The sequence below is a fragment of the Malaclemys terrapin genome, chromosome 1, assembly GCF_027887155.1.
Source record: "Malaclemys terrapin pileata isolate rMalTer1 chromosome 1, rMalTer1.hap1, whole genome shotgun sequence".
NCBI lineage: Eukaryota > Metazoa > Chordata > Testudines > Emydidae > Malaclemys > Malaclemys terrapin.
Genome location: NC_071505.1, coordinates 241,820,416 through 241,847,861, shown reverse-complemented (window position 1 = coordinate 241,847,861; position 27,446 = coordinate 241,820,416). Strand labels below are relative to the sequence as shown.

At 42.7% G+C, this 27,446-nt stretch overlaps 1 long non-coding RNA gene across 1 annotated transcript; it reads left to right on the top strand.

The window, feature by feature from the left end:
• LOC128827096 (uncharacterized) lies at positions 1-26,042 on the top strand. Its single transcript, XR_008442935.1, has 4 exons — positions 1-66; positions 16,872-17,078; positions 19,121-19,258; positions 25,982-26,042. It is a non-coding gene; the product is annotated as an uncharacterized LOC128827096 (long non-coding RNA).
• The last annotated feature ends 1,404 nt before the right edge of the window (positions 26,043-27,446 follow it).

Sequence of the window (27,446 nt, the reverse complement as noted above, 5' to 3'; positions counted from 1 at the left end):
CAAGAATGGAGGTAGCTGGGTCCTGCTGCCCACTCCCCTCAATGAGGCACTTTCTGCCCTGGACAGGTAGGAGTTGGGGTAGGCTGCTATGTGACTCTCATGGAGAAGGGGGGACACAGGAAAAAAAAGTCTGGGAACTTCATACGTAGAAAATAAAGGCTTGTAGACTTTATGGAGCAGTTATTGTAACACCTCTGTCCCCAGAATAACATTTCCAAGCAAGTGAAAATGGTTTTGATACCAACAACAAGAAGTATCAGCAGCTCTTAAAGAGGCTGGGAAGTTCACCTGATGTGAAAACACAACCTATCTAGGCTTGTCCTGTCATGCCAGCTGTTTGCTCACACAGCAGCAGTGACTGTGGTTGGGTGGAGTGAGGAAATGGTTACTACAGCAACAACATAAAATGTATAAAGCCTTTCCAGTCTGACTCAGGATTTGTGAGCGAGTTTGAAAGCGTTTTTTCTCTCATTGTACAATCCCAACCTGTCCGTAGCTGCCAGACTAGACTCTTCAGTTTGTTCATGAATTGTGGTGGATTTGAAAGCCAAAAGCCATAAATTATTTTGAAAGAAGGCGATCTCCCAGCAGTAATATGGGCTGACTGTGCTCCCAGACCCCAAAGGAGTGTAAATCTTCTGTATTCTTGTATGGCTGTGGAAATTAAGAAATTGGCCACAGTTTAAACTTCATTGAGAATAGAAGAGCTAGCTAGCTAAATGGGGGGGGGGGGGAGGAGAGCAAAAACTTCCTCTGTGTATTTACAGTGAAACATACAGCTTCTGAAAAGTGTTTGTTTGCTACAGTACTTGTCAAAGGAAGACAAGGTATATATAAAGATATATTAGAATTGGAAAAGGTGAAGAGAAGGACACCAAAAATGATCAAGGGTATGGATCAAGGGTACAGTGAAATGAGATTTTTCTGTCACCTGAGCTGTGAGAACAACTCTCCATAGAAATACTAGTTAAACATTAAAATGTTTTGTTTGTTTGAAACTTTAGTGTAGTATTCTCCTGGAGAGACATGAGCATGGATGAATGATCCCAGGATGATCCCACGTTGAATGATCACTCTCGTTATAGTGTGTATGGTAACACCCATTGTTTCATATTCTGTGTGTGTGTGTGTATATATATATATATATCTTCCTACTGTATTTTCCACTGCATGCATCCGATGAAGTGGGTTTTAGCCCGCAAAAGCTTATGCTCCAATAAATTTTTTAGTCTCTAAAGTGCCACAAGTACTCCTGTTCTTTTTGCAGATACAGACTAACACGGCTGCTACTCTGATCCCAGGTTTGTGTCTCTCGCAGCTTTCACAGATTCCATATTCAATCCTGGCTGTTTTAGGGATTGCTTGTATTTAGTGAGTTCCTATTTCCCTGATCAACATAGGGATTTTAGCCACTGGTGTAGGTGCACTGTGCAAATCCCCAGGCGTAGGTATGATTTACACCAAAGTACACCAGTAGGCAAGACCTTAGAGCCCAAGTAATAGAAGAAGGCATCTGATCCCAGGAGCACTCCCTAATAATAAAGCAGAAGAAATGGATCAAAAGGGCGGGAGGCGCCATACTGAGGGGGTGGGTGTGCACATGCCTGCATATGTTAGGCATTCCCTACTTCAGAAGTGGGTGGGAAGATCAGAGGAGAAGAAGAGGGGGAAAGCGTTAAGAAAAGGGGGACAGAGAAAGTAGACGTTCCCTTTTTTCCCAAAGTCCCCAGTGACAAGAGCTACGCCTGGGTGTTGAGCCCACTCATTTCTCCACCCAAAGTTTCACTGTAAGTGATTTGTTACCCTCCTGTACAGCAAAATATAAAAACAAATATTTTTTGTTTACTTTAAATGAAAAAATAGTTTGTGAGAAAAGGCCCCATTTTACACGCAAAGAGAACGTAGTGTCATTGAGTAAAGCTCAAGATAGATGTTGTGTCCAATCCTGCAAGATGTTGAGAGATCAGCAGGGGCGCTCAGCATCTCACCAGATATGCTCTGCACTCTGTTGGATTGAACCTGTTGATGAGTACAAACTGTGGTCTATAATGTACAGAGCATCCGAACTCTCCTATTGTAAGCGCTTGTCAGCAGGCGATTAGCAGCTCATCAATGGCCTGTCTGACTTTGTCACAGAGCATCTAAATGAAAGGCTGTTGAGAATCTTTTTCTCCTATTCTGAATGCATCTAATTGAGTGGCTTTGACCCTCTGTCTACTTTGTTTAGGTTTTTAAAAATTCTGTAGTGAAAGCCAACAGATACAAAATCACTTCCTGATGTAAAATCCTTTCAAATCACAATCATTTTTTCTTCTTGTTTCACTTGAGATATTCAAGGGTGACGGGTACTGGCAAAGTTTGTGCTTTATTTTTCACTTCTTTCTCCTAAGTTTCACACATACCTATTTTAACAAGCACTTCTTCAGAATATCCTAGCCAGGGCAGTTAAGCTACATCTACACTATAGCTTATGTCGGCATAAGCTACCTGGCTTGGGGGAGAGAATAAACCACCCTCCCGAACGACATAAATTGCACTGTCCACACTGGAACTTATGACAGTGTTATGTTGGTGGGAGAGCTTCTCCTATCGACATAGCTACCACCGCTCATGGAGGTGGTTTTATTATGCCAACATCTAGCCCAGTATCCTCTCTCTGACAGTGTCCAATGGCAGGTCCCCCAGAGAGAATGAACAGAACAGGGCAATTATTGAGTGAGCCATCCCCTGTTGTCTAGTCCCAGCTTCTGGCATTTGGAGGTTTAGGGACACTAGGAGCATGGGGTTGGGTCCCACTTGCTAATAGCCATTGATGGACCTATGATCCATCAACTGATCTGATTCTTTTTTGAACCCGGTTATAGCCTCTGCAACAAGTTCCACAGGTTGTCTCTGCATTGTATGAAGAAGTACTTCCTTTTGTTTGTTTTAAACCTGCTGCCTATTAATTGAATTGGATATCCCCTAGTTTTTGTGTTATGGGAAGTGGTAAATAACACTTCCCTATTCACTTTCTCCACACCAATCATGATTTTATAGATCTCTATCACATCCCCCTATAGTCTCTTTTCTAAGATGAACAGTTCCAGTCTTTTTAATCTCTCTTCATATGGAAGCTGTTCCATACCCTTGATCATTTTTGATGTCCTTCTCTTCACCTTTTCCAATTTTAATATATCTTTTTTGAGATGGGGCAACCAGAACCACACACAGCATTCATGGTGTGGGCATACCACAGATGTATATAGAGGCATTATGATATTTTCAGTTTTATTATCTATCCCTTTCCTAATGGTTTCCTAATGTTCTGGTCACTTTTTTGACTGCCACTGCATATTGAGCAGGTGTTTTCAGAGAACCATCTGCAAAGACTCCAAGATCTCTTTCTTGAGTGGTAACAGCTAATTTAGACCCCATCATTTTGTATGTATGGTTGGAATTATTTCCAATGTGCATTACTTTGCACTTATCAACACTGAATTTCATCCCTTTGTAACTCTTCACAGTCAGCTTTGGACTTAGCTATCTTGAGTAATTTTGTATCATCTGCAAATTTTGAAACCTCACTATTCATCCCTTTTTCCAGATCAATTATGAATATGTTAAACACCACAGGGTCTCAGTTCAGATCCTTGGGGGACCCTGCTATTTACCTCTCTCCATTGTAACAACTGACCTTTTATTCCTACTCTTTGTTTCCTATCTTTTAACCAGAGGACCTTCCTTCCTTATCCCATGACCACTTACTTTGCTTAAGAACCTTTGGTGAGAGACCTTGTCAAAGGCTTTGTGATAGTCCAAGTACACTATATGCACTGGATCAACCTTGTCCACATGCTTATTGACACACTCAAAGAATTCTAATAGATTGGTGAGGCATGATTTCAATTACAAAAGCCATGTTGACTTTTCCCCAACATATTATATGTATCTGATAATTTTATTATTTACTATAGTTTCAACCAATTTGCTTGGTACTGAAGTTAGGTTTACCAGCCTGTAATTACCAAGATCGTCTCTGGCGCCTTTTAAAAATAGTTGGTGTTATATTAGCTATCCTCCAGTCATCTGGTACAGAGGCCGATTTAAGCAATAGGTTACATACCACAGTTAGAAGTTCTGCACTCTCATATCTGAGTTCCTTCAGAACTGTTGGGTGGATACCACCTGATCCTGGTGATTTATTACCATAGGCAATGACTCCATCAGTGCTCCAGGGCACCCATGGGGAAAAAAATAGTGGGTGCTCAGCCACCAGTAGCCCCTGCCAATCAGCTGTTTGGTGGTGGGTTAGAGTGCTGGGGGCAGGGAGTGTAGCGGGGCAGGAAGAGGCAGAGCGGGGGGGGGGGGACTTGGGGAGGACGGGGTGGAGCACCCACCTAGAAAAATGAAAGTCGACACCTGTGTCCATTACTGTTTAATTTATCAGTTTGTTCCAAAACCTCCTCTATTGACACCTTGATCTGGGACAATTCCTCAGATTTATCACCTAAAAAGAATGGCAGAGTTTGAGAATCTCCTCCATATCTTCTGCAGTGAAGACGGATACAAAGAATTGATTTAGCTTCTCTGCAGTGGCCTTATAATCTTTGAACGCTCAATTAGCACTTGATCACCCTGTGCCCACATTGATTGTTTGGCAGGCTTCCTGCTTCTGTTAGTTTTTGTGTCCTTAACAAGTCGCTCTTCAAATTGTTTCTTGGCCTGCCCAATTATACTTTTATACTTGATTTGCCAGAGGTGTTATGTTCCTTTCTATTTTCCTCACAAAGATTTAACTTCCTTTTTGCCTCTAACTTTCTCTTTTACTCTTCAGTTTAGCCATGGTGACATTTTTCGGTCCTCTTATTTTCTGTTTTGATTTGGGGGTATACATTTAGTATAAGCCTCTATTATAGCAATTTTAAATAGTCTCCATGCAATCTGCAGACAATTCACCTTTGTGACTGTTCCTTTTAATTTCTGTTTAACTAGCTTCCTTGTTTTTGTGTAGTTCCCCTTTTTGAACTTCAGTGCTATTGTGGTGGGTTTCTTTTGCATTTTTCCCTTTACAAGGATGTTAAATTTAATTCCGTTATGGTCACTATTATTGAGTGGTTCAGTTATATTCTCCCCTTGGACCAAATCCTGTGCTCCACTTAGGATTAAATCAAGAATTGCCTCTCCCCTTGTGGGTTCCAGGACAAGCAGCTCCAAGAAGCAGTCATTTAATGTCTAAACTTTACCTCTGCATCCTGTCCTGAGGTGACATATTCCCAGTCAGTATGAGGATACTTGAAATCCCCCATTATTAAGGATACAATGTGGTCATGGAGGTCACAGATTTCATGACTTCAACAGACCTCTGTGACTTCTTTGTCTCTGGCAATCAGCACCCAGGGACAGCAGGGCTCAGGCTTTCAGCCTCAGCTCCCACCATACCTTGATTTTGTATATTTTTACTCACCCCACTCCAACCAGATCTGGCTTTGGCATTTTACCCCTCCTCCCCCATGACCATACACTGATTTTGTACCTTTTTACTGTGAATTTTGCATAATTTTACCATGGCAATCTTATTGTTGTGTTTTCTGCCTTTGTAGCCTAATCTCCTTGAGCATTTCACAGTCACCGTCACCATCCTGGTCAGGTGGTCAGTAGTATATCCCTACTGCTATACTCTTATTATTCAAGCATGGAATTTTTATGGTACAATTCAATTCACTTCAGATTTTTACTTTATTTGACTCTCTCTACTTTCTTTTAGATATAGTGCCACTACCCCACCAGCACAACCTACTCTGTCATTCCTGTATATTTTGTACCTTGGAAATACCATGTCCCACTGATTATCCTCATTCCACCAAGTTACTGTGATGCCTATTATATCAATATCCTCATTTAATGCCAGGAATTCAAGTTCACCCATCTTAGTATTTAGACTTCTAACATTTGTATATAAGCACTTGTACATTTTGTCAATATTTAGCTACTTGCCTTCATCTGTTATATTTAAAGGGGACTCGTTTACCATTAACTGTTCCTCACTAGCTCCTACCTGTACTTTACCAACTTCTTTCCTCTCCTCTTTACTAGGATATAGAGTTTCCCCTTTCTTAGTTTAAAAATTCCTCTGCAAACTTTTTAATTTTATATGCCAGCAATCTGGTTCTGTTTTGGTTTAGGTGGAACCTATCCCACCTGTTTAAGCTCCTGGGAGGAAGCCAAGAAGTATCCCAAGACAGAGCCGTGGCACTGATGGAGATACAGGAAACAGGGATAGGAAGTTACCCAGGGAGCATGAGTAAGGGTACCAGACTGTAAGCCACATAGATGGCCTACTGCTTTGAAGGGCCTTGGGTTGGAACTTGGTGGAGTAGGGTGGGTCTGGGTTCCCCTCCCCCTCCGCCCTGGGGACGGTAGCCACTAGGCAGAGCAGCCCTTGACTCCCGCCATTGGGGAACTACAGCTGCTTGGCAGAGTGGCCCTTCTCACTGTGGATGCTGCTGTGAATTGCTGCCTCTAGGCAAAGTGATCCTGGACACTTGCCACTAGGCAATACTGCTGGCCGGGTGCACACAAGCACCACCCCACACCACCTGCTCAGAAGGGTTATCCTCAGTGCAAGATGATATCATGACATCATCTGGAAGGAGGGTCCCAACTATGCGATTGTTTCCCTCCGTTCCAGCTTGATGTTCTCCTTCCCTGAGACCTTCATCCTCCGTAACATCACACAGGCTGTCAGACTAGGGGTGGGAACTTTCTACTGTGTCCCTGAAAGTCTCGTCTATGTACCTCTCTCTCCCTTAGCTCCTCCGTTCACCTACTCTGGCCTCACAAACCTCTACTTCGTCTCTGAGGGCCATGAGTTGCTTGCACCATATGCATGGATACGCCACCTGCCCACACGGTGGGTAATCGTGCATGCTGCATTCAGTGCAATAAACTGGATAGCCCCCATTCTGCTGCAGGACTTCTGCCTGCATTAATTTTACTCTTGCAGGGTTTTTTTGTTTGTTTGTTTGTTTGTTTTGGGGTGGGTTTTTTTGGTGGGAGTGTTATTGGCCTAAGTTTGGAGTACGTTTGTTAGGTGTATCTGCCTCTCGCACACCCTCAAATCCTTCCGCTTGCTGCTCCTGTTCACTCAGCAGTAAAGGGACCTGATTATCTATTGCCATGCAGCTTGTGCAGTCACCTATGCTAAGTGGGTGTAAAGTGCTACTAAATCAGAATGGTGGCATTTTACATCCATTTAGCATAGGTGTCGATTACTACACAAGATGCAAGTTTGAAGATAATCAAATCCCAGATTCTGAAATGCAGGACTCAGGCTATGGATACACTACAGCTTAAGTAGATATAAGATATGTCTCTCTGGGGTGTGAATTACACCTCCCCCCAGAGCGACATAACTTAGTACTGTCCACACCGGCACTTATATTGGCGGGAGAGCTGCTACCACCACTCATGGGCAGTGGTGCTGGAACAGTTTTTATAGTGAGGGTGCTGAAGGTGGAAACCATGTATTTTGGTTGTTGATGTTATTTCAAGCCAGGGGGGTGTAGTAGCACCCCTAGTTCCAGCACCTATGCTTGCGGGGGGCTGGAGTAATTAATCTGACGAGAGAGCTCTCTCCCAGCGGCTTAAAGTGGCTACACAGAGAGTTAACAGCAGTGCAGCTGCATTGGTGCAAGCTCTCTAGTGTAGCCATAGCCCTAGTATCCTTTACTGCTGGAATGGGCTAATAATATGCCTTTTATATTGAACCTTTCACCCCAGAAGTCACTTCACTTTGACTGCAGCTACCTCTGGAGTGGATTGCAATGGCTGCTTAATATGCAATGTAACCAATGCAAACCAAGCTTGAGGGCTGAAAGCTTGTCACTAATATTTCCTAAAGATCTAAAGCTACTTGCAGTCATCCCAGGCTGGCCTTTGGGATCCAGGAGGAAAAAAAGATAGCTCACAGCTGCAGGGGGCAGAGCGGCTCAGGTTATCTGATGGCACTAGGGTTGCGGCAAGATCCCTACCAGTCATCTGCCTGTGGCTGAGTCACCGCCTCTGCTGAGCAGCCCGAATGAACCCCATGGACCCCACCATTATTGGTTGGCTAACTTCTTGCACACATTACAGTAGAAATGAGTCTTCAGGATTTGAAAGAGGTTAGTGACTTTATGGATCTATTCAAAGAGAGTGCTCCTCCCATGACGGGGGTTGTGAAATGGAAGAATGCAAGCAGCTGGCAGTTGAAGAAGTGAACAAATGGGGTGGGAGCAAGGCAGGCATCACTGGCAAAGCGAAAGGGACAGGGAAGAGATGACACAAGAACAGGAAGGGGCAGATTTGTGAAGGGCTAGCAGCTCACACATGTATAAGTCGCTAGCAGCAAACTTTTTAGGAATGCAATGCTATAGTTGGGGTAGTTATACTGCAGATGTGCTGGGGGCAAAGAAATAGCTGAGAGAATATTGTTCAAATCAATTTTTTATAAAAATCTTTGAAAGGAAACAAGCTTTAAAATGGAGAGCAATGGGATATAGCCTTTCACCACAGGTTCACGTCCAGCAGCATAATGTAGGGGCCAAATGTTGTTGGAATTTGATGGGCAATATAAAGTGAACTGTTGCTCCCAGGTCACTTCCAGGTATCTACAGCACACCAACTGCCCCATCAGACCATTAATTGAGACTGCCAACTGGGTAGCAATTTGGACAAAGGCTTGTAGAAGGCATAGTCGTAGATTGGGAGCGACTGTGTGGGGAAGCTTGCTTTGTTTGTGTGTCACTTGTTCTGTGAATAACCAGAGTGTTTGCCCAGAGCTGTCAATCATAGACAATTCATGAGAATTAAAGTCACTAAAATATTTGACTTAATAAAATCCCAGCTTTAAATCCACTCTGAATTTGTTTCATGCTTTTGAATTTATAAAATCCTCCTCTCGAGGGTTGCTGCAGAGCAATCAATCAGCAGTGTGACTAGCGTGAAGCCAACAGTAATTCCATTTCAAGAGATGTGCTATCTCCTCTTGTGTTCGTTGTGCTTCCTGACTCAGCTTTACAACAAGGCAGAACCATCCTTGCTAGAGATTTTGTCCTAAGTGATCCCTTCAGCCATCCAAAGCTCAGCTACTATTGAAGGGGAAGGATCTCAAATATTTCCATTTCTCATGTAAAAAAATAAAAACAAATAGAGGACTTGGACGCTATTCATTCCCTGCAGTGAAGGGGCTGTAAATTGCTAGCAATGGAAAATCTGCCCTAGAGCCAGGAGGTGTGATGGCTCAAGATGCCTGTAAGCCACACTTCATTGGGTGGGTTCCCACAGCCAGAAATAGACAGCCATGGAGAGAGAAGAGTCATAGTCTAGTGTCCAAGCCATCTCTGGGTGGGGGGTGTCCTCTTGAGCCCTAAGTGTACTAAAGTGTCTGCCTTCCTGACAGACCCCTGGGGCCTACCTGCACCTCTCCTCCTTCCTGCCCCCATGCACAGATTGCAACATCCTGCATCAGTGGAAGAGACTCAAGCCCCCCTATTTGAGAAGACTTTACTTTTACATCCATTATGGGGACTACCACATTAATCAGAAATTCTCTCTGAAAACATAACCAACATATGTAAAAGAAGTAAATGGGTTTAAGGAAACCAAAAGCCACCTACTCCAGGGGACTAACAAACACACTTTTGATGTGGTTTCTGACTTCAGAGATGCCATCCAACTCCCATTAAAGCCAATGGAAGTTCTGGGTGCTCAACATATCTCAAAATCAGCCCATCAATGCCTCAAGGGACAGGCTAGATTTAGTCTTTCCTTGGCCCGCGAGCAAGCATGGCTGAAACAAGTAATCTCTGCTCCCCATTCCATTTATCTCTATGAAAAGTGCTAAGGGCCTGTTCTGCCACCCACATGTTGTCAGATTTTTGGAAGGTAGCTGTGATAAGGAACGGCATCTCCCCACTGCCAGGTGACTCACTGCCACACCCACTGTCTAGTCCCAGTTTTATTCCCAAACTTAAAAACAACCAACAACAGCAGCTTTTCCGTTTCCTCATTGCAACTCAGGCTTTCACTGCCTCCCCTCCCGCGGTGCTCTGACATTCCTACTTCCTGCCCCTCTCTCTGGCTCACTCTCCCCTAGCCAATTCCTTTTCACACTCAGCTCTGTTCTACCTGAACTTCCCTCTGACTCTTTAAAGCCCAGGCAGAGTCCCTCTCCCTTCATTGGCCTAATGAGAGCCCCTGCTCTGGCACAGAGGAGCTGGATCTATTTCAGTTACAGGGGCCAACCACCCTCTGACAGTGTCTCTTTTCCTCCCTGACCTAAACTTCAGGGAATGTTTAGAATTTGCTTCGGTCTAGCTACTCTTTTCCTTTGGGCAATCTCCAACGTACAAACATCTTGAGTGCTCACCTGGTCTCTCACTTCTCTTTATTTTGACTCCTGGACACAAACGTGTCTCTCCTTCCTCTACAGCTGATCTATTGAAACCACCTGAATTTGGAATGTCCAATTTAAGCCTCGAGCAATTTATCATGTGTCATCAGAGGTTATCATTATTACTAATCTAGGTTTTCCAGTGTATAATAAATAAATGATAGTAATACTTAACACTTTTATAGTGCCTTCCAGCCCAGGAGCTCAGTGTCCTTTTCAAGAATAAATTAATAGCCTTGCAGCATTGCTGTGAAGTAGGTATTATAATCCTCATTTTGCAAATGAGCAAATTATGACAGAGACCCATCAGGAGCTGATATCTCAGGTGCTCCAGATCAGGGTTCAGCTCATGTGATGAGGGTCAGGGGGTTGCTCCAGAACAATACTGAGACCACATGATGGGGCAGAGAGTTAAAAGGTAGCTTTATGCCCCCAATTCTGGAGATAGCTGGGACCAGTGAAATTAAATGTGCCAGTCATTTTTTACAAGTCCAGATGACCTGATTTTTCAGAAGTGTTTTGAGCACCTACCGCATCCATAGACTTCAATAGAAGTTGTGGATACTTAGTACCACAGAAAGTCAAGTCATAAATGATTTAGACTCATGCTTAAAAGGCTATAGACCATATTTTGATCAGTTATAGTGGTATAAATCAGGAGTAAGTCTGTTTCACGTACTGGGTAATCTCATGAAAGGACCCCATTCTTGTACTAAATTGGCTCTTTATTAAGAGAACTATTTACAGACATGCTGTGACTGCAGCTAGCCTTCTAGCCGTGTGCACACAGACTGACTTGACTTCCTGGTGCCCCTTCCAAATTATTCCCTCCTAGAACATATGCTCCTTTCTTCAACTTCCATGAAGGGTGTTACAGTCCATTGTAGTCAGTCCTCCCTTGAGTTGAGATCTCTGTTCCCAGGAGGAAGGATGTATAATTTTCCTGTATTTTAAGATGCTTACCCCAAGAGGCTGACTGGTGGGTTTCTACACCACGTCTGCTTGTGTTTATCTGAGGACCCCAGAGCAGTCCTGGCAGAGCCCAGAAAGGAGGTATTTTGCTGCTAAATAGAACCAGTTTTAAAGGTTTGCTTAAGACAGAGACTTTGACTCTGATTCTTGTCCAAATGCAGCTATGTCAGACTTTCTCTGATTTCTGCCTTTCTGCATTTTTTTGAGAAGAGATCCTGCTGCTTTTTCATCCTATGGCAAAACTAATTTTAAAAGTTCTTACAAACTTATACTCTCTGTTAGGAGGCCTACTCTTTGGTACTTACATTTGGTGTTAACTAACTCAGTCATGGAGGAGCCCTCTGGGGCCATAGGGTCTTGCTGTTACTACCTCTCTTCCAGAGAACCTTGAAGTTATGAGCCGTGCTGACCAACTTACTTTTTAACCATCTTCCACAAATAAGGTGGTACAGAAACCTTGCCCCCAATTTCTGTGCAAAGTTGTATCAGATTTTCATCTAAATTAATGTGTCACTGCCTCTTGTTTTTTCCCAAAGCCGCATTTTCACCGTGGCGAGGCAAAGTTACAAACTCTGGAGGTCAAAAGAGCTGTTAGCTGCTCCTTACTCAGGATTAAGCCATTTAGAAAGACAGACTGTTTTTGATCTCTGGAGAAAAATCTAGAGGGCAGACCATCTCAGCTCAAAAGCGGTCTAAGGCCTTGTCTACACACAAAAGTTATATTGTTGTTACTACTGGTTTAGTTTATTCCTGTATGGGAAGGGGAATAAGCTATAGTGGCATATGAAAGTCCTTTATGCTGATATAACTGCATCCACACCAGAAGTTTTAATGATCTATCTAATCTATATATATAAAATCTCAATTTAAAAAAAATCATACCCCTAATCAACATAGTTATTCCAGACAAAAACTGCGTAGACCATAAGACTATACATTCAGTCTTGTTCCGAATTGGCTAATGTCCCTGTGCTTGAACATCTCAAGGCTCCTTCAGCTTGGGGACTAGCACCTTTCTTCACATGTAAACACAATCTGCCCTTATGTGGAGTCTGCAGGGTTCCTATGTGGAGTTCAGCTCACACTGTCATGAATCACTGTTCTCTGGACACCGCCTCAAAAGCACAAGCTAGTTGCTAGATGGCAGTGCTTCAGTCACACCAGGAAGTAGAAAAGGGACGACTTACAGACAGCTAGCTTATCTACATGTGGACGTTATACTGGTATAAACTAAGGTGTGAATTTAAAGTGCTATCATTATACCTACTCTCTGTGTGGATTCACCCATTCTGGTATAAGAGAGTTTTATTTTGGTTTAGCTTATCATGTTTTGGGAGGGGTTTAAGCAAAACAAACCCAAAAAGCGACTTATTGTAGAATAAGAGTGTCAACGGGGGATTTATATTGGTTTAACTATGGTGGTATAATTATACCAATATAGCTGGTAAAAACATAACCATGTTGAAAGCTCTAACTTTTGTTCTCAGAACGTGTTGTCTCCACCGAGATGCATTGCCTGTTCCATTTTGGGGCCCAGGTCCAAATAAGCATGGCCACCCAGAGGTGCCTGGGGGGAAGAAGGGGTAATTTGCCTCTGGCCTTGCCATTTGAGAGAGCCCTCAAAATGATGGAGAGGTGGGTGGGCCAAATGTGATGTGTGACATTGCAGTCTGCTGCACAGGGTTGCACGCCATTCAGGTTTGGTGCCTACCATTGAAAGTGTGGGGAGTGACTCACCTGCCAGGCATAGATCCCACTGTTGCTGCCACTGGTATCATCTTGACAAGCCAGGGTGGGAGCCTGTAGGTAGGATCAGAGTTGGGGAAATTGCTCCCCCTGGCTGCATGCAGGGTAGAGCCCCCCCACCCCCCAATACCCACTGGGAGACATATGACTCTACAGACCTAGACCTTCTCTGACCCTTCACACCCTCCCCAGGGTCCCCTCCTTGCTGGGAGCGCAGCAGCCCCACTCACCTGGGCCCTTTCTGAGCCTGCCCCCATCCCCTCTCCTCTTCTTAAACTCTTCATTCTCATGGTAATCTTTTTGGGAGGGTTGGGGACTCAGTTTCAGATTTTCCCTGGCCCCCAAAACCTCGGTGTGACCCTGCAAATAAGACTCCTGGAGACAGAAAGGAATTGAGTGATGGCTTCAAGGTACAGGATATTTATACCCTCAGTTTATAGAACGTAGGGCTTGAGGGAATCACTCATGTCCCTTAATTGCCAAGGTGGCTTAAAAGGGTTCATGGTCACATAGCTAGCATGGGGCTCTTATTTAGAGGTGATTCATTTGGAGATAGTTACTATGAGTGAGTTCCTCCTTTTTCTCCCATAGCTCATTTGAATTTATGGCCTGCCCTACTATTGTTTCCATCTCAACAGACTGTAGTATCCTAAACACAGGATTATGACGTCAATGCAGGTTCCAGAAGATAGAAAAGCAGTACTGAGAAGGCTGAAAGCTTTATTCAAACACAAATGTTTCCTAACACAGATGTGAATAAGGGACACTGCTAGGACAATGCATTATGTTCTGCATAAATATTCCTCTTTTCAAATTTGGCCTAGTACAAAAGTCCTTCTTTAAAAACAGCAATAAGTGCATCAGCTCTGACAGGCTCACACTGTTTGTGACCGCTCACTCATGTTGAGTTATAACATAATTTAAACCCACAATATTAAAATGGGGAGGGTCTCTTCTGCACTTAATCCAGGATGGTCCAAAACTGCAACCTAATATTAAAATAGGAAAGGTCTAGATCCTGTAAAAGATTAGGACTGAGACTTTCAAAATATGCAGGGGATTTAGCCACATATCTTCCATTAAAGTTAATCGCTAAATCCCCCATACAACTTTGAAAACTGCATCCTAAACTATTTAGCTATAGATTACTGAATTATTCCCAGGGCAGCACTGGCTCAATAAAACTCCCTGATCCTTTTTAATACAAATTTAATTAAACAAAGAATGAAGGAAGAAAAATACAGAGAATCTGACAAACATACAAAATTGCTATTAAAGAGAATATTTCCCAACATTTCTCTTTAAAAATAGAAATCGAAATCATTTGTTTTTCTAAAAAACCAAAACCACACCACTACCCAGCAGAGGAGGTACGGCAACATAAATGTCAACATTATCTGTTTTTTGGTGAACCAGGAGCCCAATTGGCTTGGCACTGTACAAACTTGGATGGTTCCAAATCATTTGTGAAGTGGCTTTTCTACATTTTTTATCCACTTTTTTTTTTCAAAAGCACCAAAATCCTAGTTAAACTAACAACGTACTCATGAACCTCCTCTCCCTGCCTCCACCATAGACCCAATTTCTCTCACATCAAGTGCTTGAATGTTTAATAGTTAAGAATAGGGATCAGTTGGGCAGAGTCTCTGAGTTTAGCTTCCCTTTCCTTGACAATTTGGGAATAGGCATATTTGAGCTGGCACTCATGTAACATTTGGAAAGAAAAACCTGCATGGATCAGATTTGTCCTTAGTCATCAGTTCTCTTTTTTTTCCTGTTTGTTCTTTTTGTTTCTTAATCGTTCCCTTTGGTATAATGTGGTACGGTTTTAAAAGAAAGCTGCAATTGATGAGAGATATACGCTTGATGTATTAACAGACAAAGAATTGTATTCATGTGCCCAAGTCTGAAACATAAAAATGTGCAAACTGAAGACATTTTTAATTTGTGTACATTTCATAACAAATAACACAAGTTAAAATGATGAGAGGAAACCAACAATCAGAATTCAGGCTAGGAGAAAAGGAAAATTAACAGATTTGAACTGAGCTCAAGAGAGAATCAAAGCAAAGTAATACGAGACTGTTTTTGTATAGCCATTTATACAGAAACATCACAAAAGGCTTCAGACCTTGATGTGTAGGGTACAGGCAGTGCATGTAGATGTGGAAGTGGGAGAGAGGTGCTTGTGCCTAGATTTTTGGGTGAATAAATGAGCTCATGGAATCTAGGGTTGCATCTACAATGAGAATACTATGGAAATCTCCCACCATTGGCTGCAGCACTGGTGTATTCCATGGGCACTAGCCATTGTGGGAGTGTTGGCATAGACTGTAGGAATGCACAGGGCTAATTGGCTCTGCTGAGAATTAAGCAAGCATGCTTTGTTGGGAAAAAGGAGAAACAAAGCTTAGCACATTTGTTAGCAGGTACTAACAGAAAGGAATGAGTTATGGGAGTAAAACTACTGGGACATTTGCAGATACGATAGAGACAAGTGAAATATTGTCAGGGGAGTCCTGGAAACCTCTGGGCACTTGCCAGCCCACTGGTTAAAGATGGTTCTAACCAGTTTTGACAAAGACTTGACACTGAGTGATAGGCATGTAGGCTTGTTTATTATAAGATACAAAAGTGGAAAGAATAGATGGGGCCATTTGCTAGTGTCAGCCTGTCCAGTTGCAGCCAGCCAACATGGGTTTGAGCATGCCAGGCCTAGTCCTGTTGTAAGTAACTGATCAATACTTATGATTGATAGCTAAACCTAGGTACAATGATATAACAGCTAAGATTAGACTGCACATTGGGATAGCTATAAAAGCCCATTGGTCTTTGGATTAATAAAGAAATCTTTGGCTAAATTCTGGTGCTAGTGCATTTTCAAATAAAGATCCCAACATAGATCAGCTACCGACATTATTCCCATAGCATCATATAATCCTACTCAGAGCAGGCCTAGATGATATGCTAGTAGTAAAAGCAGAGGTGGCCAATTTACAGTGGCACTCTGATAGTTAGTGCTAGAACAACAGTGGGGGACTTCCCTAAAATTCTCATTATAAGCAAGACCTGGGAGGGTTGAAAGGAGGGTTTTTGTTTAAATAGATGAGATTAGAATTCATAAAATGGGTCCTAGCTGCACAGTTTGGATCCAGATCCAGACTTCCTTGAAGTTCAGGGGCATTCAAACCTGGGAGTTTGGTGGGCTCTAGTAGTAAGGGCTGAAACGATCAAGAGAAAAGGAATAGAAAGTTAAAAGGCTGTAATGTGATAAATATTTCCTCACCCTCAATCACACACTCTTCAGTTGTCTCATTAGAGAGATTCTAAATTTTACCAATGAGCTCCAGGGTAACATGAATGAGTGGAAGACTGAAGGGTAGACATTTAAGGTATTTTATCTTTGGTTAAATTATGACTTCCTTATTAACAAATGTTCGGTGAATTTCTTATTAACAGTGCCATTGTTTCATTCTGCAGCTCCCCAACAACTAAGTGCTCTCTTATAGAATGGTAGCAAGATACCTTTTGTCCTAAGACAGCAGTTCTCAAACTGTGGTCCCTGGCGCATTTGCTGGTGGTCAACAGAGAGCTAGCTAGCGACATGGTGCTGGTCACATGTAAATTGACTTAGCTCCACTGAAGTAAAATCTGGCTCAGTTTCCAGCTACTCAACCACATTAAAAGAAAACACAGGTGCGTCAAATACTTTTCTAATATTACTTTTTCATATGTATAGTTGCTACAGGTCTGCTGTGCCACTACGAACAGAAATGATGGTGGTCCATAAGGCAATCTCTAATAGGATGTGATCCACACTCTGAAAAAGATTGAAAACTCCCCTCCTATGAATTGATTGAGAGGAAGGATAGTCGGTTGCTAAAGCTCTGGCCTGAGATTCAGGAGATCTTCCTGGCTGTGCCACACATTTCCTCTATGACTCTGGGTAAGTCACTTAACCTCCCTGTGCCTTAGTTTCCCCACCTGTGACATGAGGATAATACATCCTGATGTCTCAAGGATAAATAAGATAAAATTGCTGAATCACATTGTGTTCCTTGCTACATCTTGGTTTCTAGCACTTGCAGAAAATTTACGAGCTTTGACATTCTACTAAAATTGCACCTCAAAATATTTCAAGATCCAATTATTACTACTGATAAAAGAGAGATACAGATGTAGATACATATCAGGAAAATAGCTCACTCTGACTCTGCTCCCGCAGCAGATGCAAGTAAGGAAGAAAGAGATGAGGATACAGTTAATCAGAAGATTCATCAGCGAAGTGAACATGACTAACTTGTGACAATTTGCAACCCAAAAATCACTGAACATTTTATCCTCCTCCTCCTGTAATACTAGGAATTTGCATTTTGAGCTTAATTCGATTAATTGGTTTCCTATGCTTCTGTAAACAAATAATCAGACACAGAATCACTGCATAATGAAAGAAATAATGATTTAAACAATAGAACTTATAAATGCCTTCTGCTAGATGCAGAATTTAGCCAGCATGTTTTTAACACACACAAAAAATGACCTTTTACAATTCCAGCTAGTGTTAACCGTGACATTTACTGTCACCCACTGATTTGTGAATTGTCACATTGTAATTCTAAGCCACAATGTGAGAGGAAAAAAACAAAGATGCTTATAGCCAACGCAGTATTATCATTCATGGGAGTGGAGAAACTGATAATTTTTATATATATTATGGAAAGGCTCTAAAATTAGCAAATACCCTGTATTACAGTCCCACACGAATCTCATTTTTAAGGATGTAGGTTTGAATAATACATAATTTGGCAGGACAAATTGTTTTGTAGTTAAAGTACAGGATTGGCAATCAGGAAACCCGGGTTATATTCTGCTCAACCACAGCCTTCCTGTGTTAATTTGGACAAAATGTTTAATTTCTCTGGGCCTCGGTTTCATCGAACAGAAGCGAGGGGCAAAGTGGGTGTAATAATATTTACCACCCCATGAGACAGGTTAGAAGCAATTCATTAACGTTCTTTAAGCATTTTGAGACCTCACATGGAAGGTGCCATAGAATGGAGATATCCTACCTCCTAGAACTGGAAGGGACCTTGAAAGGTCATTGAGTCCAGCCCCCTGCCTTTACTAGCTGGACCAAGTACTGATTTTGCCCCAGATCCCTAAGTGGCCCCCTCAAGGATTGAACTCACAACCCTGAGTTTAGCAGACCAATGCTCAAACCACTGAGCTATCCCTCCCCCTGGAAGGGCACTGTACTGTTACTACTACAATCTACTGTAGTAGTAACAGTACACTGTACTGTTACTACTACTACTACCTCACAGTCTGTGCATTTTACAATCCACACAACAAAATTGGCCATTTCTTCTCACAGATCTAAAGACAAAACACTGTAATGAGTGGTCATATTACTGAGATTGTTTACTAGTGCATGAGGAAGCATTAGCCTATGTAACTAAAAGTGAATTTCAATTGTCAAAATAAAAAACAAATGACAAAATCCTCCCAAAACAAAACACCCACAATTCTCCTCAAGGGGAAAAGGTGAGAGAGTATTACACACATGTGACAGATATTGGGCACATCACTTAGCGCACTCAGATACTACAGTGATGAGGGCAGTATAAGAAACTGTATAACATAGAACAGAAAAGAGATGAACAAAAATACATTAAAATGTTGTATTAACCTCGCTTTAGGCCAAATTCTTCTTTTTGTTGTTGGCAAACCAGTGGAAGAGCTGGTAATAGATTCCATAGGTCCAGATGTCCCATTCTCTGTTCTAATTGCTAGACAACACTACTTCATCTCAAAATCTCTTTCTCCTCACTGCTGTCTTGGCAAATGATTATTGAAATGATCCCGGAATCTACCAATGACATAGTTAACCAATGACAAGTTAACCTCAACATCTTGGTTTCAGTTTGTATAAGCATCCTAAAGTTTGGATACTTATCTAAAACTTGTTCAAATTGATTGTTAAAATAGGGCTGGAAATCTCATGGAAATCTCTCTCGCTCTCAGATGCCTGGTACTTCCCTCTTTTGGTCAAGTCAGGAGTACCACAAGAACAGACTGTTTCATAATATTTCAACACTTCTGGTTCCAGTCCTGGAATAACTGGAGGTACAGAGGCATGTGAAAATGGAATAATAATTAAAAAAAAAAGTAATTGAACTTTTCCAACCTTCAGAAAAAGGATTTGGTTTAGGGTCACTTTATTTCTAGTGATCACATATACTCTTTACAATAAAATCTCACTCAGAAAGTGGTAGATTTAAAAATAAGCAATACTATTGACAATAACACAATGAAGAAGTTTTCTAAAACATTCTATCTTTAAGATAGCTGAGATGGTATCTTTACAACCTAGACTGTCCCTTCTAAAAGGCAATCTACAGAAGGGAACAAATTTGAGGTTGTATACTTATTTGCACTTGTAAATATGTCCCCCATCTACTGACTCCTGCCTCCCCTTCTTATGTAGAAAATAAGGAATTTCAAGTGTTATATGTTCTCGCTTTTTGCTGAAGTCTCAGTTGAAGGATGCAAAGATGTGGATTTGGAGTTGTCTTAGACCTTAATTGAAGGAATGGAGGTGGTGTTAAAGATTCAAAGATCTTTTTTCCCCAACTGTGTGTTTTTGTAAGTAGTAGTGTGTTAGGCACAGCGATTTAGCCTTTCTATAGTGCTGTCACTGTAGAATTTAAAGTTTTATCAAAATCAAGATTTAAAGGTGAGTTGTTAGAATGTGTTAGATAACATGTCCTAAACGTCTAGTGCAGTGTTTCTCACATGCAGCCACCAGGGACTTTTCTTGTGGCCACAGCCTCCTGGGCTGGGGGGAGGGGGGGTAAAGTAGTGGCCACTTCCCCTCCCTGTTGCTCCTGGATGCCATGCCTTGGTGTTGGGTTGCCTGGGTTGCCAGCAGGTGTTGGGCCCTGCCACCCTCTGGAGACAATTGGGGCACAAAGCTGGAGGAGCAGGCACCCAGTGGGTTCTCCACCTTCCCAGGGGTGATGGGGCTCAGGCTTTGGGGTTCAGCCCAGGGGTGGCGGGGTGGCAGGCTCTGGGTGCGGGGCTTCAGGCTCCAGTCCCAGGCTCCAGTCCTGGGCTCCAGCTGCATGGCAGCAGGCCTTGACTCTGGTGGTGGGGCTTTAGGGTCTAGCCCCCCGCTGCCTCCCTTGGCCCCCCATCCAGGGCTTAATTTGTCCCCAGGCTTGCCGAGGCTGAGTAAGTCTGCTATGAAAAGTGATATTTATATGTTTGTTAATATCACTTTTCACAACAGATTTACTAGCTAGCAATAAATAAATTACAATGATTTGGAGGTGCTATGTGCATATTCATTAATGATCTGGAGGATGGCGTGGACTGCACTCTCAGCAAGTTTGCAGATGACACGAAACTGGGAGGAGTGGTAGATACGCTGGAGGGTAGGGATAGGATACAGAGGGACCTAGACAAATTAGAGGATTGGGCCAAAAGAAATCTGATGAGGTTCAACAAGGACAAGTGCAGAGTCCTGCACTTAGGACAGAAGAATCCCATGCACTGCTACAGACTAAGGACCGAATGGCTAGGCAGCAGTTGCCAAGAATGCTAACGGTATTTTGGGCTATATAAGTAGGGGCATTGCCAGCAGATTGAGGGATGTGATCATTCCCCTCTATTTGACATTGGTGAGGCCTCATCTGGAGTACTGTGTCCAGTTTTGGGCCCCACACTACAAGAAGGATGTGGAAAAATTGGAAAGAGTCCAGCGGAGGGCAACAAAAATGAGTAGGGGGCTGGAGCACATGACTTATGAGGAGAGGCTGAGGGAACTGGGATTGTTTAGTCTGCAGAAGAGAAGAATGGGGGGGATTTGATAGCTGCTTTCAACTACCTGAAAGGGGGTTCCAAAGAGGATGGATCTAGACTGTTCTCAGTGGTAGCAGATGACAGAACAAGAAGTAATGGTCTCAAGTTGCAGTGGGGAGGTTTAGGTTGGATATTAGGAAAAACTTTTTCACTAGGAGGGTGGTGAAGCACTGGAATGGGTTACCTAGGGAGGTGGTGGAATCTCCTTCCTTAGAGGTTTTTAAGGTCAGGCTTGACAAAGCCCTCTCTGGGATGATTTAGTTGGAGTTGGTCTTGCTTTGAGCAGGGGGTTGGACTAGATGACCTCCTGAGGTCCCTTCCAACCCTGATATTTTATGATTCTATGATATTTATTTGTTTTTCCTAAAGTTAATTAAGTATTTTAGGAAAAAGTGTGAAAGCGGCCACCAGCAAGAGTTGGTGGCCGCACTCTGAGGGCACCAAAAAATTTGTCCTGAGAACCCCTGGTCAGTGTAGACAAGACTGAGTAGATTTTCATAGTTGCTAGCTGGTTGAGTTGAAGCCTGGGCTTTCTGCTGAGCTTTAATTCAACTACTTTAGTATATGTTAAAGAATATACTGCCTTGCTCACTCTAGACCTTTATAATATGTTAGCTAGAATGTGCTAGCTAAGGCTATGTTTACACTTACAAGCTTATAGGGGCACAGTTGTACTGATATAGCTGTGCTGCTGTAAGAGTGCTCGTGTAGCCGTGTTATGCTAATTGGAGAGAACTCTCCTGTCGACAGAATAAAACCAGCTCAACGAGCGGCGGTAGCTATGTTGGTGGGAGAGCGTCTCTCCCCAACATAGTGCTGTGCACACTACACTTACGCCGGTAAAACTTATGTCGCTTGGGGGGTGTTTTTTCACCCCCTCTGAGCGACAAAAGTTTGCTGACATAAGTGCTAGTGTAGACATGGCTTAACAAAATACCTTTAAATTCCAGTCTAGACAAAGCTGAAGTATTTAACTGGTAGACTTTTGTAAAGGGACTGTTCGGTTTAACAAAAATAAGTCTACTCATAGGACTGCATGCTAGGAACTTGCTGCTTTGTTTTACAGCATCACAACAGTGTGTATGTGCATGCGTGTGCATGTGTTAGAGAAAGAGTGAGAACTCCCACTGACAAGAACAGGAATCACAGGTGGAGCATGTCCTATAATACTCTGGGTAATTCACTTTACCTTATCATGTCTACTTTACCACAGACATTTTTGGCAAGTCTTAACTAATTCCTCCTCCCCCTTATTGGGCCTGAAGCTATTTCTGTGGAGAGGCCAACAGAGAAGGAGGATGTTTGAGACTAACAAATTGCCAGGGGCATCAGGACAGGGATGGTGTATGGTGAGGGGGAATGGAGAAAAATAGTTACACACCTTTGACATTTCTCTTACATAATCTGTATCACTGCTTGTCTCATCTACAAAACTCTGGGTTGGGGGATGGTGTCTTCCCTGGCATTTGTAGAGTACTGAGCACAGCAGAGCCCCAATCTTGATTAGGACACCTAAGAGTATGTCTAAATGGCCCAGCAGCAAGCTTTTCAGCCTCTGTCAACAGCCTTGGGGTTGTGGGGCTCTAAAAAGGGCTGTGTAAACAGCGCTTTGACGTTGCAGCTTTGACTGGAGTTCGGGATCTGCAGCCTAGGGGGCTTCAGAGCCTGAGCTGCAACGTCAAAGTGCTCTCTACACAGCTATTTTTAGAGTGCTAGCATGACCCCCGTAACCCCAGGTCCCATGACCCAGGCTGGGAGGCTCACTTCTCACTTCACTTAGGGCATGGCTATACTTGCAGACGTAGAGCGCCGGGACTTAAACCAGCCCTCGGAGACCACAGCAGGGAAAGCGCTGCCGTGTGTTTACACTGTCAGCTGCAAGTGCAATGGTGTGGCCACATTAGCAGCTCTTGCAACGCCACAGAGAGCAGTGCATTATGGTAGCTAACTCAGTGTGCAAGTGGCTGCAGCATGCTTTTCAAATTGGGGGGTGGAGTGTGACAGGGAGTGTGTTGTGTGTATGTGGGGGGAGAGACAGTGTGTTTTGGGGGGCAGAGTGTGTGTCAGCATGCTGTCTTGTAAGTTCAGACAGCAACAGGAAGAAACCCTGACATCAACCCTCCCCCATCTCTCTCTCTCTCCCCGCCCACCCCACACCCACACCTCGGTAGTAGGAGCATTCCACAGTAATGGTTTGCTTTGTCCCAGAGCAGATAAGCATGCTGGCTGTCAGAAATGGAGCTTTGAAAGGGAATATCTGCATGCCTGCATCAGAGTTCAAAACAATGACCAGAGTGGCCATTTGACGTTTCTGGAGGCCAATCACAGCGCAGTAATGCAACACATTGTCCACCCTGACACCCAGACATTTCAGTCAGGGTGCAGCAAGCTCTATGCTTCTCGTGGAAGTGGATTACCAGGAGCGCTCCAGCTGCAGAGTCCAGGAACTCTAAGTGCCTTCAGTGTGGACACCTCAGGAGTTAGGGCACCCAGGGCTGATTTAATGTGCTCTAACTTGCAAGTGTAGCCAAGCCCTTAGGAATTCAGTTTGAAGGGTATGGAAGGAAGGATGCTTTTAAAACTGTTGGTCATGTTTAAAGTCATAGCTTGCTATTTTTGTATGATCTTAAGCCAAGTCTTCCCAAATTTGGGCTTAAGGTTAGACACCTCCAATGAAGTAGCCTAATTTTCAGAGGTACGTAAGACATGCAGCTTCCATATAATAGTTTAGTTTCTAGAGGGCTGTAATACTTTAGTCTAATTCAGGGGTAACTGCTGGGGGTTTAGTGGCCTGTAATGTGTGTGCAGGGGGGTGTCAGATTAGATCATCTAGTGGTCCCTTCTTCCTTAAACTCTGTGACTAAGACAATTAGAACGCCAATTCAAGTGCCCAAATAAGGCACCCAAATTTGAAAACATTAGCTTTAGTATTTCCAGTATCATAATAGGCTAAAATAAGTGATTGTCTAAGCATCAACAGAATCATATACAGTATTCATTTCTCATATAAAATACTGTAATGTAAACATTGACAGTTGGCTCTGAGCACTGATTTATGGTAATTATATTGAAATGACTCATGAGCTCATCCTTTGCTTAATAAAACAAATGATCTGGCTGTAGTTTCCATCTAAATCTTAGGACAAATTCATCCTAATCTCTATTAACGTGGATTTATACCCGGGATGAATGTGGCTCCCTGGCTTTAGGAATTCATCTATTCAATTTAAAATCATACTAGGGCAAGAGAAAAAAAGTATCCCAATTGCCTGTAGATTGGAAGAAACACCCAGGCCTAATTTTTTTTTTTTTTTTTTTTAAAACTCTCCACTCCCTCCCCTTCCCTCACCCTCTTACTTCTTGCATACACATTTTTTTTTGTTTGTTGATAGGATCACTTACAGGAAATAATGTGGTGACTTTCCTGAAATTCTCTACATAGTATATAAATTAGATATTCCAAGCTTTCTTCTTTTTATCATGATGTAGATGTAACATGACACACCTAGGTAAATCGCTGATAACAGGGATTGAACCCAGGACATCTGGATCTAAACCACAAGCCTCTATTACCTGAGTTGAAAGATTCAGCTCCATTAATTCAGTCGCCTGGTAAACATCTGAGGTTCAGTCACTAGTAGAGATAGAGAGCCAGACTGTTAGTGTGGGCTACATATGATTCATTTTGTTGTAATATTTCTGGGTTGTTTCTCTGCTCATTTGCTTCCTATTTGTCCTCCCCCCTTATCACTGTCAACATAAAAATAATAGATTAGCTAATGAAAAAAAGTTGTACATTCCAACTCACCCCCTCCCACCATGCAACAATGAGCAGTAGAGGCATAGCATAACTGCCCCTTTGCACTCAGTTTAGAGCACTTAATAGTTCATAAATAACAAAAGTTTGGGCGTGAAGCAGAAATTGTACACCAGTGGCAGGTTTTGCAGAAGTCAAATCATTTAAGCAGCAAGTTGGAGGAGAAGGAAGTTGCTTGGTATGATGCTGACACACTAGATGCCTAGGCAGCCAACATTAGCTAAAAACTGATAAACTCATAGCTGGAGATCAGAGCAGTTCACCTGTATGTTAGTTTTGGACAAAATAGAGATTAATCTTATAAGAACATATGTAGTTTTTAGACTCTGTGAAATGCTTGTAAATTGCTGCATGCAATGAACCTTACTTGTAACGGCTGTATTCCATGCTATAAGGATGTATGTAAGTTTTGCTTTATAACTTTGAAAATGTTTGCTCTGAATTTGTGAACTCAGGCATTAGAATCATCTGCTCTTCCCTGTCCCACCACATATCCAGCAGGACTATCAAGGAATATTGCAAGACAAAGGATTGGTTAATAGCCCTACCCACCCCTGAGAAATGCTACCTGCAAGAAAGCTCAACCTGTGTACTTGGAAGCTGAATGAAGGAAATAAAACAAAGTCACAGGAAAAATTGTCCATTGTTTTGGCTGTTTGAACTCTGACAGGGCCACACTGCTCTGAACTGAAACAGGAGATCCCCAGAGGCTGCCTCCTGGTCTACCCTGAAAGACACTTTGAATTGACAGATCTCTGTCACTCTTAGGATTTAGATAGTAATTCAGTTGTGTGTAGATGTCGGCTTGTTTTAACCTATAAATAACTCATTCCTTTTTTCTAGCTCATAAACCTTTAAATAGTTTATTACAGGTGTAAGATCTAGGGTAGCAATAAACCTGGGGTAAGTGATTGGTCTGGGGTGTGGGAGGGGAAGAGGAGGGCGAGCATCAGCATTCACATTGCACTCCCAGTTAGTACCCAGCCTGGGCCAGGGAAGCTAATGATCCACCCAGCGGGCCAAATTCAGTGATGAATCCTGGCCCCATGCCACTCATGATTTTGTCATGAGTCTCATGATAATTGTTTTCCTTAGAGTCCCTGCTCCTGGAGTCAAGGGGATGTGTGATGATTTCAGCCTTCATTCTTCCTTTTTCTTTAAATTTCTAGCCCCTGTGGCTGTGGAGAAAGCTTCACAATGTGACCAAGTGCACCCTAAAAGTTCAAAAAGCAGAAGGTAAATAAAAAACACCAAATCTTTTGTTTTTACATAATCTCGTGATTTTTGGTGAGCCTGATTTTTAGAACATTTGGGGTTGGCAATATTGTAAGACTGGTATAGTGAGCCAGGAATTCACATTTGGTGAAATGTAATTATAGAACACATCCACAGTTTGGGGTGTCTGCCCTGTTTTTGACCATCAGCCCTGAGGTAGGCATTCTTGATCATGAGCCACTCAAGCCAGTGTGACACGGGGCTGTACAAGAAAAATCTAAAGGAGTGACCAAAGTGCCACGGTATGTTCTTGATCACTGTAAAGCATAGGGCTAGAAGCTGAGTCTGCTGTTCTCTCTCACGATTTTAGGAGCGGTTTCAGAGTAGCAGCCGTGTTATTCCTGTTCTTTTTGTGGATACAGACTATTTGTAGCACCTTAGAGACTAACAAATATATTTGAGCATAAGCTTTCGTGGACTACAGCCCACTTCTTCGGATGCATAAATGGAAACATACAGCAAGAAGATATTTATACATACAGAGAACATGAAAAGGTGGAAGTAGCCATATGAACTGTAAGAGGCCAATCAATTGAGATGAGCTATCAGCAGAAGGGTTAAAGCCCACGAAAGCTTATGCTCAAATATATTTGTTAGTCTCTAAGGTGCCACAAGTTTATTTTAGGAGCAGCACTACAGAAAATGAGTGAGGTCTTACAACAGCTTTCAGGGGGAAAAGCCTGAAGAAACCAATTGGGCAAGCAAGCTTCGTTTCGGAAGAAAAAATTGTTCTAGTTTACATACGTGAGGAAAGTTCAATTAACCTTAAGGGAAGAAATTGATAGGAAAAAAAGATGGTAATAAGCACCATATACTGACTGCTGCCAATTTGTGTCTAATTCAATGCTTTTGATACAAAAAGCCATATTAGGTCAAACCAGGTTATATCCAGCTAGTCATTTGTTCAGTCAGCCAACCGACCACCTTCTGAAGCAAGACTGTGAATATACTAAGCCAGATGAGGAAAAGAGGCCCAACATCACAGCTGAGCCTGATTCACTCTCCCAGGAAAAGTCTGCCTAGTACAGAGGTGTAATGGTAAATGACTTTCTTCTGCTGGGGCAGAGGCCAGGGAGAAGAATAGATTCAAAGTCCACACTGTTCCTAGGCAGGCTCTAAGGGAGCCCAGAGAGGATTTGTTGTTACTGCTCTCACTCAGAAAAATGTAGTAATGATGGCAGCCTTCCAGGTGGCAGTGGGGTGACTCCTCCCACTTTTGCATACACCTACTTCCCTAGGGAGTGAAAACATTACCCCTTCAAGCTGTGGGGAAACACCCACTAGAAAATCCAAACCATACGTCTAATACAAAGAGCGGAAGTTTATCTGTATGTCCATGTTACACCTTTAACACCAATT